At 40.6% G+C, this 15,026-nt stretch overlaps 1 protein-coding gene across 7 annotated transcripts in view; it reads right to left on the minus strand.

Moving 5' to 3' along the window:
• Window positions 1-15,026, minus strand: part of OPCML (opioid binding protein/cell adhesion molecule like) — a 1,020,600-nt gene that overhangs the window by 698,492 nt on the left and 307,082 nt on the right. The window lies entirely within an intron of this gene.

The raw sequence follows: 15,026 nt of genomic DNA on the forward strand, positions 1-15,026 counted from the left end.
AGCACCAAGCAGAGCCTTGATACATAGTATGCACTCAGTAAGTATTTGTTACATGAATGGAGGACATTGTCATGCTAAATCAGCAATGGCCCGGGGGTAGCATAATTGTAGACCATAATATTCCTATCTTTTCTCTCTCTCTAAATTGAAGCAATCCCAAAGACTTCTTTGAGCTTAAGTGATCAGACAATACAAATTTAAGGCAGTGATTTGGGACTTTAAATGTCTTTGCAAGAAAGTTTAGTCTTCAAATATTCACGGGCTGCTGGGATCAGTGTACACCTATGTCTTAGCAAATTGAAGAAAGAACTAAATAAGATCAAGGAAAATAAATGTATGAGGAACAAAGGGGCTTAGTTAATTCTTCCTAGGACTTTGGGGTTTACTGCACCAAGCCAGGTGTGGAATTTCTTGAGTGCCCTGAATCTATTCTGCCCCTGAACCTTCCAAGGTGTTATTAGTGGATTTCTAAGCCCCCTTTGTGATTTTAATATAAGTTTAATGCATCCATTCAAGCAGCTTCTCACTCTGACTCCTTATATTTTCTCCATGGGGACTCCAATGACTGGGTTTCTACCCTCCACCTAATAATCCTTTCAGAGGCTCTTGGGAGATGCTCATGCACATTAATCTTTGCAAAGACGGCAAGGCAAAATCTACGGTCCTTGGTGAAGGCTATTTTCTAAATTTCTTACCAGGCAGCCTGCTTCTTGATACCAGAGGGGATAGCTTGGTAATCTAAGCACCAGCTCTGAAATGTCTCCATTGCCCGGAACCAGACTTTCAAGTAAAAATACTTTGCCCCTTAATAGCACTGCTCACTGAAAGATTTATTGACAATCATATTTTATTCCTTCCCTTTTATGCAAAGGCCAGAGTAGAGTAATGGAAGAAAAGGGCAGTGTTAGTGAGGAGCGATTGGGACCCTACCAGGGCTAGAACAAGTGAAAGAAAAACCAGTTTTTGAGCCAAGACGCATGGTCAGTTGCCTGGTGCACTGGGGTGAGGCACTCGTAATTGATGAGCATCTGAAATACTAAAGGGCTATTTATTTACATGTCTGAGGCATAAGGACCCATTCCTGTAACTAAAGTGACCCCAAAGGCTTACTGGAAACAGATGTGATTTGGTGTACAATCTGACATTACTCACGAAGAGGGCATCTTGCCCTTTCCGATAAAGACAGAGTGCAGGGACCACACAGCTAAGGGAGCCAGTCAACTGGCAATGATTTGCCTTGAGTGTGTTGTCTTGATCCAAATCAGCATGCTACTAGAAATACGCTGTCTTAAATGAAGTTGAGTTAAGCTTTTCCCATGCTGGAAGATGGAATTCATCATCTACACAATTTTTTATACTCGTTACAAACAACACAGCATTTGAGCAGAAAGATTTCCCTTCACTAAAGTGCCTCTTTCTCATATTAAAATCCTAAGTGATACCATCAGGGTAAAATGGATTCTTGGGATCTTGCTCTATGAAATCTGAAGGGGTTTGAGTGGTGTAAATAAAGTATAACTTGTCCTTTATCTAGGAGAAGATCAGCTCTTTGCTGAAAGATCATTAAACCTTAACATGTTCACTCATTAAAGGCAGAAACCATGTCATTTCAAAGTTCTGTCCCAAGTTCAGCACATGACACCTGCCTAATAAATGAGACAATAGAAGAGCTATGGTAATACTAAACTTGCTAGTGTGGACTCATTTCCACACCTCACTGCTTCTCATGAATGACTAAGGTCTGGAAATGCCAAGATAATAAGCCATGCACTGCCATTATGTGGGAATGACTAATCGCAGGAGTGAACTATTTTTTTAGGTTGGTCATGGAACTCTTCTCTCTGGAAGCCTGACAAACGGTGTTTACGGCAATGAATTCTGAGTCAATAGCCACACTGCTGCAGCAGGTATTGATCCGGCAGGAGCTGGAGGTCCAGGGAGTCTGTGCCATCAGCTCTTTCACAAGCGCTTGTGTCATTGGCTTTACTGATCCCTTGCTTAAGTGGGGCAGCCACGGTCTGAGTGGGACAGCTCCCAAATCAGCTTCTAGTCAGGGAGTCGGTAAGTAAGGGGGGAAATCGGTATCTTTTCTGGGAAGTTCAAGACTTGGCATAGCCTGAAAAGAAGAGTGCCAGATACTAAAATTATTTCATCCAGGAGGCTTCACTGCACAGCTGCCAGGCCCACTTCAAGAACATCATTATCAGCCCAGACGGATGACCTATTTTTAAGCTGCTCCTTCTTCCATGTAGTCACTTTTTACACTAGTATAAAAATGAATGAAGTCGGCATTTTTCAACTTTCCTGGAACATACAGAAGCTCACTTGAGTATCCTTCCAAAATGAGTTCAAAAGATTTCTGTCTCATTCAATGATATGTGTGTTGATGGATATGCAGAAACTGTTTAAAACCCTATTCCATTTTGATTGTTCATGGATTCTTGTACGATAGCTTAAAACTCAGTGTGGAGGTGTGTTTAATAGCGATATGTGTGAAAAATCTTCAAGAGTTTTATAGTATTCTCACAGCCCTGAGTTTAAAAAGTGAAATAGTTGTTTAAAATGTAAATTTGACCATAGATTTCATTTAGCTTACACAGTAGGTATATTAAATAAGTACAGTTTGAAACTGAAAGAAATGAGACTCCCACTCTGCTCTGCTCTACTCAGACTTCATCTGGGGACAACATGTAACAGAAGTCTATGCAAACCAAGAATATTGCTCTGAGCATCTGCTGAGCATCAGACTGAGAAGAACCTCGCAATGATGTTCTAGATCCATATCTGAAGGGCAATGTCAAAAGAGACAATGCAGTTCCCATTGAATAAGTGAAGAGTTGTTGTGTAGAAGTGTAATCACATTTATTCCATATGGGCCCAAGGTAGAACTATGATTAGCGGGTGAACTTTACTGGGAGACCATGAAGTTGCAGTGGAAGGAGGCCCATTCCAAAAGCCACGGTTATGTAGATCAGCATGAATTGTAAACAGCAGAGATGTCCTGATGGATGTTTGAGTACGTGATGGGAAGGCTATAGAACACATGCACGTTGGATTGGGGACAAACCAAAAGATGAGCTATAAGTTTTATTCTGATAATGATAGTATGTGAATCTCTGAACCCATCTCTTTGTATCTTAAAACATTTTATATGGGAAAGTACACAACTCAAGCCGTTTAAATAAAGAACTTACCGCCCCCCCCCCCACACACACACAAAGTACATGATGGATAAGAGAACAGCAAAATTTCTTTCTCAGAGGAAAACATAATGCATATAAAGAAGGAGAAGAGGGAAAATCCTAAGTTAGCTAATTGAAAAGAACAGAAAGCTTTTGTCTAAACAGAGTTTGGGGCACACATAAGTGTTCCAGTGTAGAAGAAATTCAGGAAAACAATGCAGGTAGCCTGACCTTATGCGGGAGGTGAGGGAGAGAGTGAGCAAGAGAGAATTTTAAGCAGAGTTCTTCAGAGCACCTGGGAATAGTTTCTGACTTAAAATTAGCTCTGGGGGAAAACAAATAGAAAAATATTATATTTCCATTTGTTGTCTCAGGAAATCATCTTTGCTTCCGTTATTGTTTTACAAATAATCTCTCTCTCTCTCTCTCTCCATATATATATATTTCAGTTTTAAGAGAACTCTGTTTTAAAAAATAAGGGTCATAGTTCATTGCTCCAACACAGACCCATGACTCTCAAGTTGCTTGGTGATGAAAATCTGATCTATAACACAGAGAAGAGAGAAATAGCTACCTCGATGGATGAGCTAGACAAAGTAACTCTCCACCTCTCAAGACAACTGAGAGAAAAAGAAATGCGGCAGCTATTTTGATGTTGATTTCCAGAAACCTTGACTCTACCTACACCTTTCCCAAAGTATAGACTGTCCAGGCTGCTCTTCACTGTAGGTTTGAATCCCTTGTCGTTAAGCAACACCTTCATTGCAGCTAAAGGCCTCAGCTCTCAGTGTTCACTACCAACAAATCTCTTTGTAATTTGTTATCTCTTTTTTTTCGAGAAGAAAGAAAAAATAATTCTGTAAGTCTAGTAGAGTAGTGTCTCCAAGAAGCAAGGTCCCTATATTTCTTGTTTATCATTAACGTCTCACACCTAGTAAAAACCTAACACCCAGCAGATGCTCACAAAATATTTCTAACATTAAAGAATAAAGTGAATCCATGTTTGCACTAACTCCAGAGAATTCTCTGGAAAGATAAGTCTTTTACAGTCTGGACCAAGCCTACATTTTCGGCCTCCTTCATGCTACCACTCAGCACACACCCTGCCCTCCATCCACACTGAATTGCTCTTTATCGCTCAGACAAGCTCCATTTTTCCCCCCAGCCTGTGTGTATGCTGCCATCTGTTTGGGCCCGTTGTGCCTGCTGAACTCCTACCTACTCTCCAAGAACCAGCTCAAGAATCATGTCTCTGGGAACTTGTTTGTGATGCTGCAAGAAAAGCTCTTTCCTCCTTTGTAATCCCATATACTCCTATGCATGTCACATGGACAGTGGTTTGCACATTAGTTTATAATTTCTTATAGGTGCCTGTCTCCTTTAAGAAGAGGGCTATGCCATGACAAGGGGAGCAATTGTATAGACACGCATTGAACAACTTCTTTTGTTTTTATCTCTTGTTTTTAAATTCTAAATGTTTTTCTCATTATATTAAAAGATTGGAAAAATACCAAAGTACATAAAGCAAAAGCTCTACCCTCACTAATCCCATTCTTTTAGGGGCGGCCACTTTTATCAAGTTGTTGTGTGCGTTCAGAGGTATTTTTCTCTACATACAATCACTCAAAAATCTCTGGGTGCATATCTAATCTATAGATACAGATTTAGATATGGATGTGGGCATAGACACACAGATACAAATATAGACACATTGTGATATTTTAAAAACAAGTTCTTTATACATATACACCAAATTGCAACTTATTTTTTCCACATAAAAATATGTCCTGGATATCTCCCATGTCAGGATATATATGTAGAAAATAACACACAATTTGTTTATTGTTGAATGGGACTCCATAGCAGGAAAGTATATTTTATGAAATTTGATCTTCTTTGTATTCCTAGAACTTAGCACGATGCTTGACACCTGATAAATGACCAGGTCCTACCTACAACTCAAGGTGGTTGAACATTTGGATGACTATTTTCTCTCCAAGTACTCTAACCTTTTCCTGAGATAAACCAGGTGACCATATCTCATTCTAGTATATCACACGTAAGTGAGTAAGTAGCATTTGAGCAGGTTGTTGACAACCCAGAAGATACATTATTCAGAAGATGTGCCGTTCTAAACCAAAAGCAAAGTGCAAGAAAGGCAAAAAGAGAGAGAGTAAATGAAGAAAAGCAGGAAAAGATGAAAGATGGGGTTTTCTGGATTTCCAGAAGGCTGCGGTTGCAGAGTATCTTGGAAGCCTTCATCCCTGTGCCATGTCTGCAGCTCAGAAAAGCCCCACACTCTCTAAAGCCATTATACCAGGGAACAAGGATGGATGAAAGCCTCTGCCCTCCTCGTTGCCTCTCCAAACGTATCTCCCAGTATTTACCTATTACATTCTTGGGTCGGTATTTCATACCATTCATTCATTCAAAAAACATTTGTGGAATGTTTATTAATTACTATGCTACCAGTATTGTTCTATGTGTTGAGGATACAGCTGTTGGCAAAACAAAGTGCCTACCTTAGTGGATCTTATACTCCAGTGGAAGAGACAGACAATACGTATATAATAAAATATATAATCCACTGTCAGGTGCTGGTAACTGCTATGAAAAAATAAAGGAATAAATACAAATAGAGAAATAATTGGGAATAATTTAGATAGAATAATGAAGGGAGGGCTCTCTGAGGAGGCGACGTTTGCCCAGAGATCTGAATGCAGTGGCAAGGTCAGCCATGCTAGTGTCTGGCAGAAGCCATCTTTCCTTCATTTAGTGGATGGAGTGAAAAGACAGCTGGGATTTTCCTGCTCCTATCCAGTCAATGGAATACCTCCTCCATTCTTCCCTCTCTGTCACCAATTAGCTATATAAGCTTGGACAATTATTTTTGCTATCTGTGTCTTATTTTTATCATCTGTACAATAAGAATGGAACTAATGGCTTCTGCGGCCTTCCACCAATAACAATAATCTGTGGTGTCTTATTTCTACAAAATAAGAGTGCTTTCAGAGGGACCTCACTATTTTCACAGTATATCCCTTTATATGTCCCTATATCCCTCTTTAACATGAAAAGCACTATGCTGACCACTCAGCAGCAGCAGAAGGTCTAAGTCATCCCTGCCTGTTCTTGCCAAAGTGCCTGAGACAGGGAGCAACTGTTCAGCAGCCTCATCCTCTTGTTCTTAACGATATCAAGACAACGCTCCTTACAGAGAAACTTCAGGTGACAACCTGCCTAGCCTTCTGAGTTAGGGCACCATAATACATGTGAGAAGCTCAGATGTTCTGTCATACCTCCAGAGAGATCTTGTCAGGACCCATTATTACTGCACACTGCTTCATTTTGTCAGAAAATTGTAGACACTGGGGGCAAGCGTGTATCAGGGAGTGGGTGGTATGGAAAGATATCGGCTTTGGAACTTCTCTCTAAGACTTCTACACTAGTTCCTCCTCTTATTAGCAGTGTGATCTTGAATAATAATTAAAAATAGCTGCCATTGTTTTGTACTTCCTATGTGCCAGTGCTGAGCGTGTGACTTGAATTTGTTTATGCTTTACGACAAGAATACCATGAGATTCTACTATTCCATGAGGTACTATTATGTCACCATTTTACAAATGCAGAAACTGAGGCACAGAGAAACATAATGTGTAACCTGCTCAAGACCGCAAAGCCGGTAGTAACTGGCGGTGGAGTTAGAATTCCAATCCAGCTCTAACGGCAAATCCGATGTTTTCAGTTATACACCTAAGCATGTTTCTCAATCTTGCTGGACCTCAGTTTTCTTATCTGTAAAATGGTGTAATAATACCTTGAAATACTGTGAGGAACAAAGGCACACAGCACTAGCAGGCTCTCAATGGATCTTAAACTTGTTCTAAAAGGAAAGGGAATTGGAGGTGACTTCCCTTTGCTGCTGCTTCCTCCCTCAACAACTGCCTTGGAGCGTCCACCTGAGTGAGAGGGAGTACCCTTGCCTTCCAAGTGAAGGCCATGAGGGGCCTAGAAGGCAAGGTGGGAAGAAAGATACTGGCACTCAGTTCAGATACTTTCTGCATAGGCTTTTACTATCTCAGAGTACAGCCGATAGGTCATTGTGAATTATTGATATAAAGATGTGGAATTAGGAGATAAATTATCAGGAAAGGTAAATAATCTGCAATCTCCCACTAGTCCTGTCTGTGAACTATAATAAAATTCTAAATTTGTGGAGGCCAAGTTAATGTGGCATTACTGTACCTGTCTGTCAGATTATGCTAAGTGTTCTTAAGTAACACAATTTCTATTCATTCCAGGATAATTTAAAAAGATGTGGTGGGAAAGGAACTTCTTTCATCTTAACAGAGAACCGACATCATCAATTAGAAAGTATTTAAACTATGGAAAAATACATATTCTGAAAATAAAAAGACTGGACAGAATTAAGGAAAGGCTGCTATTTGAAAGCCAAAGTAAAAGAAAAATAATAAACTGGTCATTTGACTTACCATGAAAATTGTTTGTAACCCCAAATTTGAAATTTTTATTTTGATATTCACATAAGTGGGTAGTTTCTCCCTGAACTCTTGAGCCTACTCTCATTTTTTCCATTCTCTGTTACTCCAAATATGAAAAAGGACTGGATTATATGCCTTTCAAATCACATGATCACAGCAAATCTTTATAGAGAAGGATATTATATCTGGGCATGAAGCAAAATGTAAAGACTGTCAGTGGGCTGACACTTTATCATTCCTCTGTGGCCTTCACTAAACATCTGTGAAAACACACACACAAATGTACAACAGAATTAAATGAATAGGAAGTTTCATATATATATATAAAAATATATATAATATAATATATAAATAATAATATATAATTATATATAATATATAAATAATAAATATGTATAAATATATATATATTCCTTTTCTTTTTTTGGTGGGGGTAATGTTGAGTGGCTTGGGAATATAAGGATATAATTAGTTTCCTGATTCTTCAGGATTATGGACACTTCCTAAAGAACAAAAGCAATCTTAGTTTTCCAAAGGAGAGGAAAGTGACAAGCTAGGGACCAGAGACAAGGCTGATTCCTGGCAGCCGTTGTTTCTCAGACGTGTGAAAATCAGAGTTCATCAGTTGATATTGACTTTAAATTGGTGTGGGATAAAGCAATGTCACTGTTTTAGTATCCCATGTGATTAAGAATCTCAATAAGATGCCATTTAGTTGAAGTTATATTTAGTGTTTATAAACTGAGAAAGAGTGAAGCACAGTGAGAAAGAGCAAGTGGTCTGGATTCTGACAGACGTGAGTTTAAATCCTGCCTGATAAAGACGTAACGGTGTGAAGGGAGGTTGGGGTGAGGGTTCTAGTACAAATCCTGCCTCCCAATATACTTACTAGCTGTTAATCTGGGACAAGTTATACACATTTGCTTTGCCTCAGTTTCCCTTCTGTGAGATGAAGGTTCTAGCACCATCGTGAGGAATACAACAGCTAATGCACGTAAAGCATTTTGCACAGCGTCTACTGCCTACAGAAAGAATTTAATAAACGTTAACTCTTACTCTGTGGGACAGGGGTAATCAGGACACTAGCTACACTTCATAAGGTTATTCGAAGGCTTAAAAGAGACAATGTACAAAAAATGCTTCACACAGTGCTTAACACAGCAAAAATGCTCAGTGGATGGGGAGCACTACTATTAAAGATCAGAGTAATTAGGGCTGGCCCAGCAGCAGCGTAGTGGTTAAGTTCAGAACTTGTGCTTCAGTGGCCCAGGGTTTGTGGGTTTGGATCCTGGGCATGCACCTACACACCACTCCTCAAGCCATGCTGTGGTGGTGACCCACATACAAAGTAGAAGAAGCTTGGCGTAGATGTTAGCTCGGGTCCAATCTTCCTCACCAAAAAAAACCAGCAAAAAACAAGACAGTGAATAAAACTTGCCATATGTATTGTCTCTTCATGCTACCCTTTCTTAGAGACATTGATACACTCAGTTCTTATATCTACTACCAAATAGCTATGAAAATTTTAGGAAATTGGATAACTTCTGGGGTCCTCAGTTTCCTGAGCTATAAAATATAAAAACTAGATGATCAAAGGCCTTTTCAGTTGCACAACTGCTGGATTCTATGATTCCTCAGTTAGAGTACTAAGGGTGTCCTGAGAGAGGAAGGGAACAAAGAGAATTTACTCTTCTCTATCACTCCTGGAACATCCTGTGCTCCTGGAAACATTTGCAATTCTAGGCCATCAAGTAAACAAAGGCTAGTGGGTTTGGAAGGCCATTTTATAGGCTGGCCCAATAAGCAGATGCCCAGTATTACCCTCAGAGAGCACTGAGGCTGACCAAAGATTGCATTCTCTGTTCCTGTATCACAGGTGTGTTTACCGGCTGTTATTCCTGGGGACAGAAGGGAAACAAGAAATGCACTAATTCAGAAGACTCCTCCGGTCAACAAACTTGTGAAGGAATGGAGCACACATTCTTGCCCCCCTGCTCCCACTTACATGCACACAGCTGCAGTGACCTACAGACAGAGCCCAGGACTAGAAGGTCCAGGGAGCCCGGGAGCACTGAGTGAAGCCTCAGGCCCAATGGTCCAAGATGCCGCCCCTGCAGTGCACTCCCCTGACCCTCCAGAGGAGAGCCACAAAAAATATCAGTTGATACTGAAGAAATTAACAGGATTTAAGTCAGAATATTAGCAATTGAATATCAGAGTTTTTAGACGCTTCTCCTAATAATAACAATACGCTTTAAAGTGTTTGAATTCTATGATCTTGATTCTACATTTAGATCTGCCTGTAGCTCTGTGACTTTGGACAATTCTCTATCACTAGAACTCAGGTTTTTCATCTGTAAAATGGCAGGGTTTGGGGTAGGGTCTGTAGAACCGGATGATTTATGAAATTCTTTCAAATTCTAATTCTAACCATAGATTCTTTAAAAGAAAACTCATTCTGAGATAACCATTGACTGTTAGAGGCAAAGTCGCGGTCGCAGCAGGCCTGTGGTGTAGCAGGCACACTTTCAGAAGACAGTCTCAACAGAGGAGGAAGGCATTGTGTTAAATGCAATTTTCCGGCCCAGGCATCTGGATGCGTTGCTGTCACTACAATTATCTTTTAATGTGAGAAAACTAGACATCCCTTATGACGTCCTTACCTCCTGTCACTATGTTCCTCACACTCTACTGCAGCCACGTTGAACCCTGTGAAATGCTCTGATCTAGCTAGCCATCCAGCCTTCACTCATGCTCTTCTTTGCCTTGAAAAATATTTCCTCCCCTTCTTTACCTGTCTACTTAGCACCTCTAAGCCATGTGATTAACACCTCAAACTGCATTTAAACACCCTGGGCAAGGGGAAGCATCCCCTACTCCGAGCTCCCCTGCCATCTTATACTTTCTCTACATGTGGAGCACCTACCACCCTATCTTGTAGCGGCTCATTGAGTTGTTGCTCTTCCTAACTTGATTATAAGCTCTACTGAGGAAGGGATCTTGTCTATCTTGCTCATCATTGTCTCCCAAGTGCTAAAAACATTGCTTGACACATAGGAGGTACTCAACAAGTACTCACTGTTCTGTATTGTAGTGTATTGAGTTGTGGCGCATTGTGTCATGTGTTGTATTGCATTGTATCATGTTGTGTTGTGTTGCTTTGCATTGTGTTGTGTTGTGTTGTATTATCTAGTATAAATGCATGAGTGGGTGATTACTGTAGGGAAGAGGTCTGCACGCTATGTGTTTTGATATGGTCAGAATCATTGTAGAGGGGCAACTGGGCCACAGCGGAAAGAGCAATGGGTAAGAACTTTGGATCTCTCTGTAGTCAATTCTGGGCATAGGATGTGGCACAGAGTAACTCATTAAACCTCTCTTAATCACTCAATTTTTGCATGAATAGATTGGGATGATAAAGTAAAATGAAGTACATCGTTAGGGCATCATAAATATAACATCACTGCTGGCTATTCATGTATCTAAACTAATGAACATGAAGTAAGAATAGGTGGTTTTTGATACACACCTCACCTTCTATTTGCCCTCTCTCTGCTGTGAAGTCTCATGCATCTTCTCTTCTTCCTTTAATGCAAGAATTTGTAAGTGCTGGCTACCCCAGAAGAAAGCCCACATGAACAAAGTATGCTATAAGACTGAAACAACATTTTATCTAAAGCAATAGATGGAAGGAATATATCAAGGACTGAAGCAGGTTACAGTTTAGGGTATGGGGCTTCCCATTCCTTATAAGTCAGGCCACCTCATGGCTACCTGGCTAATTGCTCCCCAGGAAGCCCTGCTTTATCATGCTCTATTGATGTCTAAGGACCCAACCCACCCACCCTTGGAAAAAGACATACTTGTACGAGACAATAACAATAAAAAATTTATCTGAAAATCTGTCCTCTGTCCTCTCCACATGACTAACTCATGTTACGGATTTCATTTATCAAGAACCCTCTCTCTCTTCCCCCAAACTGTGTCAGGTCCTCATTATACGCTCTTAAAGCAGTCTGCCCTTTTCTATCATATCATCTAATTATAGCTGTAATTAAATAATTATTGATATAATTATTTGTTTAATGTCTGTTTCCCTTGATAGATTAAAAACTATATGAGGCTAGGAAGCATGTGAGCCATGTTTACCCCCAGAATCCCAGCATCTGGTGTGATCCTGGAATGGAAGAAATGCCCAATAACTATTTGTTGAGTGGATGATTATGAAACCTCTCAGCCTCGAGAGGTTTAAGAATGAAAAGCTCATATCACACATAAGAAAAGGCACAGTTGTCAGCTGTCCTAACGCCATATTTTAGGATTGAAAATAGAAACGCGTGTGTGTATCCTCTGAAACAGAGTTTGACAAACAGCACATGCATCAAAATAAATGTATAGGGGCAAGTACTACCAATTTGAATCTGAAAACATCACATCATTCCTCAAAGGAAATGTTCTAGTAGAATATCTAACATTATATTCCAGATATTTGGCTTTTGATCTGTCTGTCTTCCCCACCAGATCAGGAGTTCTTGTAGAGGAATACTGCTTGTCCAGCCTTGCAACCACCCTGCACCTATCACGGTACATGGCAGAGAGTAGACTTTATGAAATATTTGTTGAAGGGATGAGTGAATGAACCAAAGATACCAAAAGAAGTAACTAAGGAAATGAGCCCAGACTGTAAGGCAGAAGTCAGTTATCCATTAAAGCCTTCACATTAAGTATGGGGAAACAAAATATGTCTGTTTATAACTGAGTTTCACCTCTATTTATCAGTAATAAATAACTTCCATAATAAACATGACTTTTCTCAGAAACCTACTAGATTTTAAAGAAGTAGCAACTGCTGTGATGAATTGGGAAGAAAAAACAGTAGCTCTCTCAGGAACAGGTGCTTTTCAATTTAGTTGAAGTATGAATGCACACACACACACATACTTGTGTGTGCTGTAGTGACAATCCATAAAGCCTTTCTCTCTCCTCATGTGCCTGACAGATAAAGCCAAAGATGAGACTGCGACGTACCTCATTCTGCCAGGCTGTCACTCACCATTTTGTTCATTATGGGGAAATGAAGTCCATTTCCAAGCAACCGGGGGACACAGAGTATTTGGGCTCTCCGAAATCTTTTCACTTAATTTACTGGAGTTGTATTTATTTAGAGAATTAGGTGTTAGCAGCTGATGGACAGAACATCATAAAAGTGAAGGCAAGTGGACAGGATAATAGAGAAAATGATGTGGCTCTCTCACTCTCCTCCCATCCTTTTCTCCTGCCGGCCCCTCCTTACTCTCTTCCTCTTTCCAGGTTTGCCCCAATGCAGGATTTTGCAGCTCTGCTGTTACTGACACAACAGATTTCCAAGGATAAGATTCCCTTCGCTGGCCTGTATTCTCTCTCTGATGAACTTCCCTTTGTGCTTCTTGTTAAGAAAGTCTGTGCTCATCGTGTGCTGCTTTGACTGAACCTCTTCTCTTTGTGACTAGCAAAGCCATGGGAACTGAGCTCCAAGGCACATTTCATCTTTGTTGCCTTCTTCATCGTCAGTTCCACCAAAGTAGAAGCAGCCAAGGAAATGGTTTTAGAGGAGTTAGGGGTTACTACACATATTACTATTTCTCTTTCTTTGGGGGAAAATCTTGGCGGTAGAATGAAGCTGTTTTCTAGTGAAAATTAACCTAGGCTCTAACTCAGAAAGACTAGGATTCAAGTTCCACTTCTACTTCTTAATAGATGTCTGATCTTGGGAAGTTTACTTAACTTTTCTGAGCTTGCTTTGCTGAATATACTACTTTTATGAGACTACTGAGGATTAAATGAAGTGCCTGGTACAGAACAGGTGCACAATAGGAATGTTTACACCTGTTGGTGCCCTCTAGGAGTTTGTGCCTATCCCAAACTTTTAATCATTGCCATAATATCCCCAGTCCCGTGAGAGGAGAGCATCTACTAAAAACAAAACTCAATGAATATGTACAGTGAAATCTCTCTATGAACTACAGCTACCTGCTAACAGAGATGAAATGAAGCATCAGTCCAGATGGAGGCTTGTCCACTGCAACCTCAGCTTTCAAATCATCATCTCGTTTATGAGTCTCTTAGAAGGCGTGAGATATTTCTATAAGTTCTGAAAATTCAGTGAAGATTCCTTCAGCTTCTGCCGTCTGATGATGGTTTTCTAGAGCCCAGGGACTAGGGTAGATGTTATTTATTATTTTGAGGGCAGCTAAGTGAGACCCCAGCATCTGCTATCTAAAAATCCACTCTGCAAGCATAGTGTTCTGTTGATTTCTTTAGTAATTGGACCCTTGGAAGTCCTGATCCCGCTCTCACACACACCTGGAGCCATGGGACTTCCAAGCTTTGCACCTGTGATGAATGTGCTTCTATGCTTCCGACACTGCAATGAGACATTGTCAATAAGCAGCCTTGAACCCCTGGAGATAAATTATTTTACATGCAATCTTTATATACGCCAGAAGAGATGTGTGTGTATGTGTGTACTGTGGGCTGTGGAAACCTTGAACCCTTTCAAGGATTCTGTGACCATGCTCTGATTTGGCATCAATAGAGTGGGAAGCAGTTTTCCAGGAGGAAGCTCAAGGATTCAGAGGCCCATCTGTCTAGCTGCAATTGTGACTCGTGCAGCAGAAGGCACCCCCAGGACAGGGAAGCACCAGCTTTGTGGCAAAACAGAGTAGGTAGATTAAATCATCGTCATCATCATCATAGCATCACGCTGTTCACACACTTCTCTTAAACCTCACAAAAACTCTATGAAGTAGACAGAGCTAAGGCTTAAAGATTATAAGCATTTGACCCAAGTTTACCTAGTTAGGGAGTGAAACAATGTAGAGTTGAAGCCGAGACTGTCTGATTCTAAGACTTGCGGTCACAAATACTATAAAGTAGGCCATGTACTCAAACAGAGCCATGAACTCTGGGCCCTCAGAGGACAAGCAGACTGATGACATAAGACTGACCATGCCAACTGTCACCTTTACAATATACATCACTATAAGCAGAGCCTTTCAAAGGGGTAGAGTGTACTGTAAGTGAGACAGGGAGTCAGAATTCTTCACCTGCTTGAACCAGAGCATGAAAATACCCACAACATCACCAAGCACAATGAAACAACAACCAAATCAACCCAATCAACCAAAACAGCAAGGACAACAACAATGAAATAAATCTGTCTTGCTCTCTCCTGACCCCCAAATCAGAGAGCTGCGTAAAGTTTTTCCAAGATTCTAGAAGGCTGGGTGTAATCTGCCTCCTTCTCCTCACTCCCTCTCAGATCACACCTCCTCGCACTCTCCCCCATTCCATCCACATCAAC

This window comes from Equus caballus, chromosome 7, assembly GCF_041296265.1.
Source record: "Equus caballus isolate H_3958 breed thoroughbred chromosome 7, TB-T2T, whole genome shotgun sequence".
NCBI classification, from domain to species: Eukaryota; Metazoa; Chordata; class Mammalia; order Perissodactyla; family Equidae; genus Equus; species Equus caballus.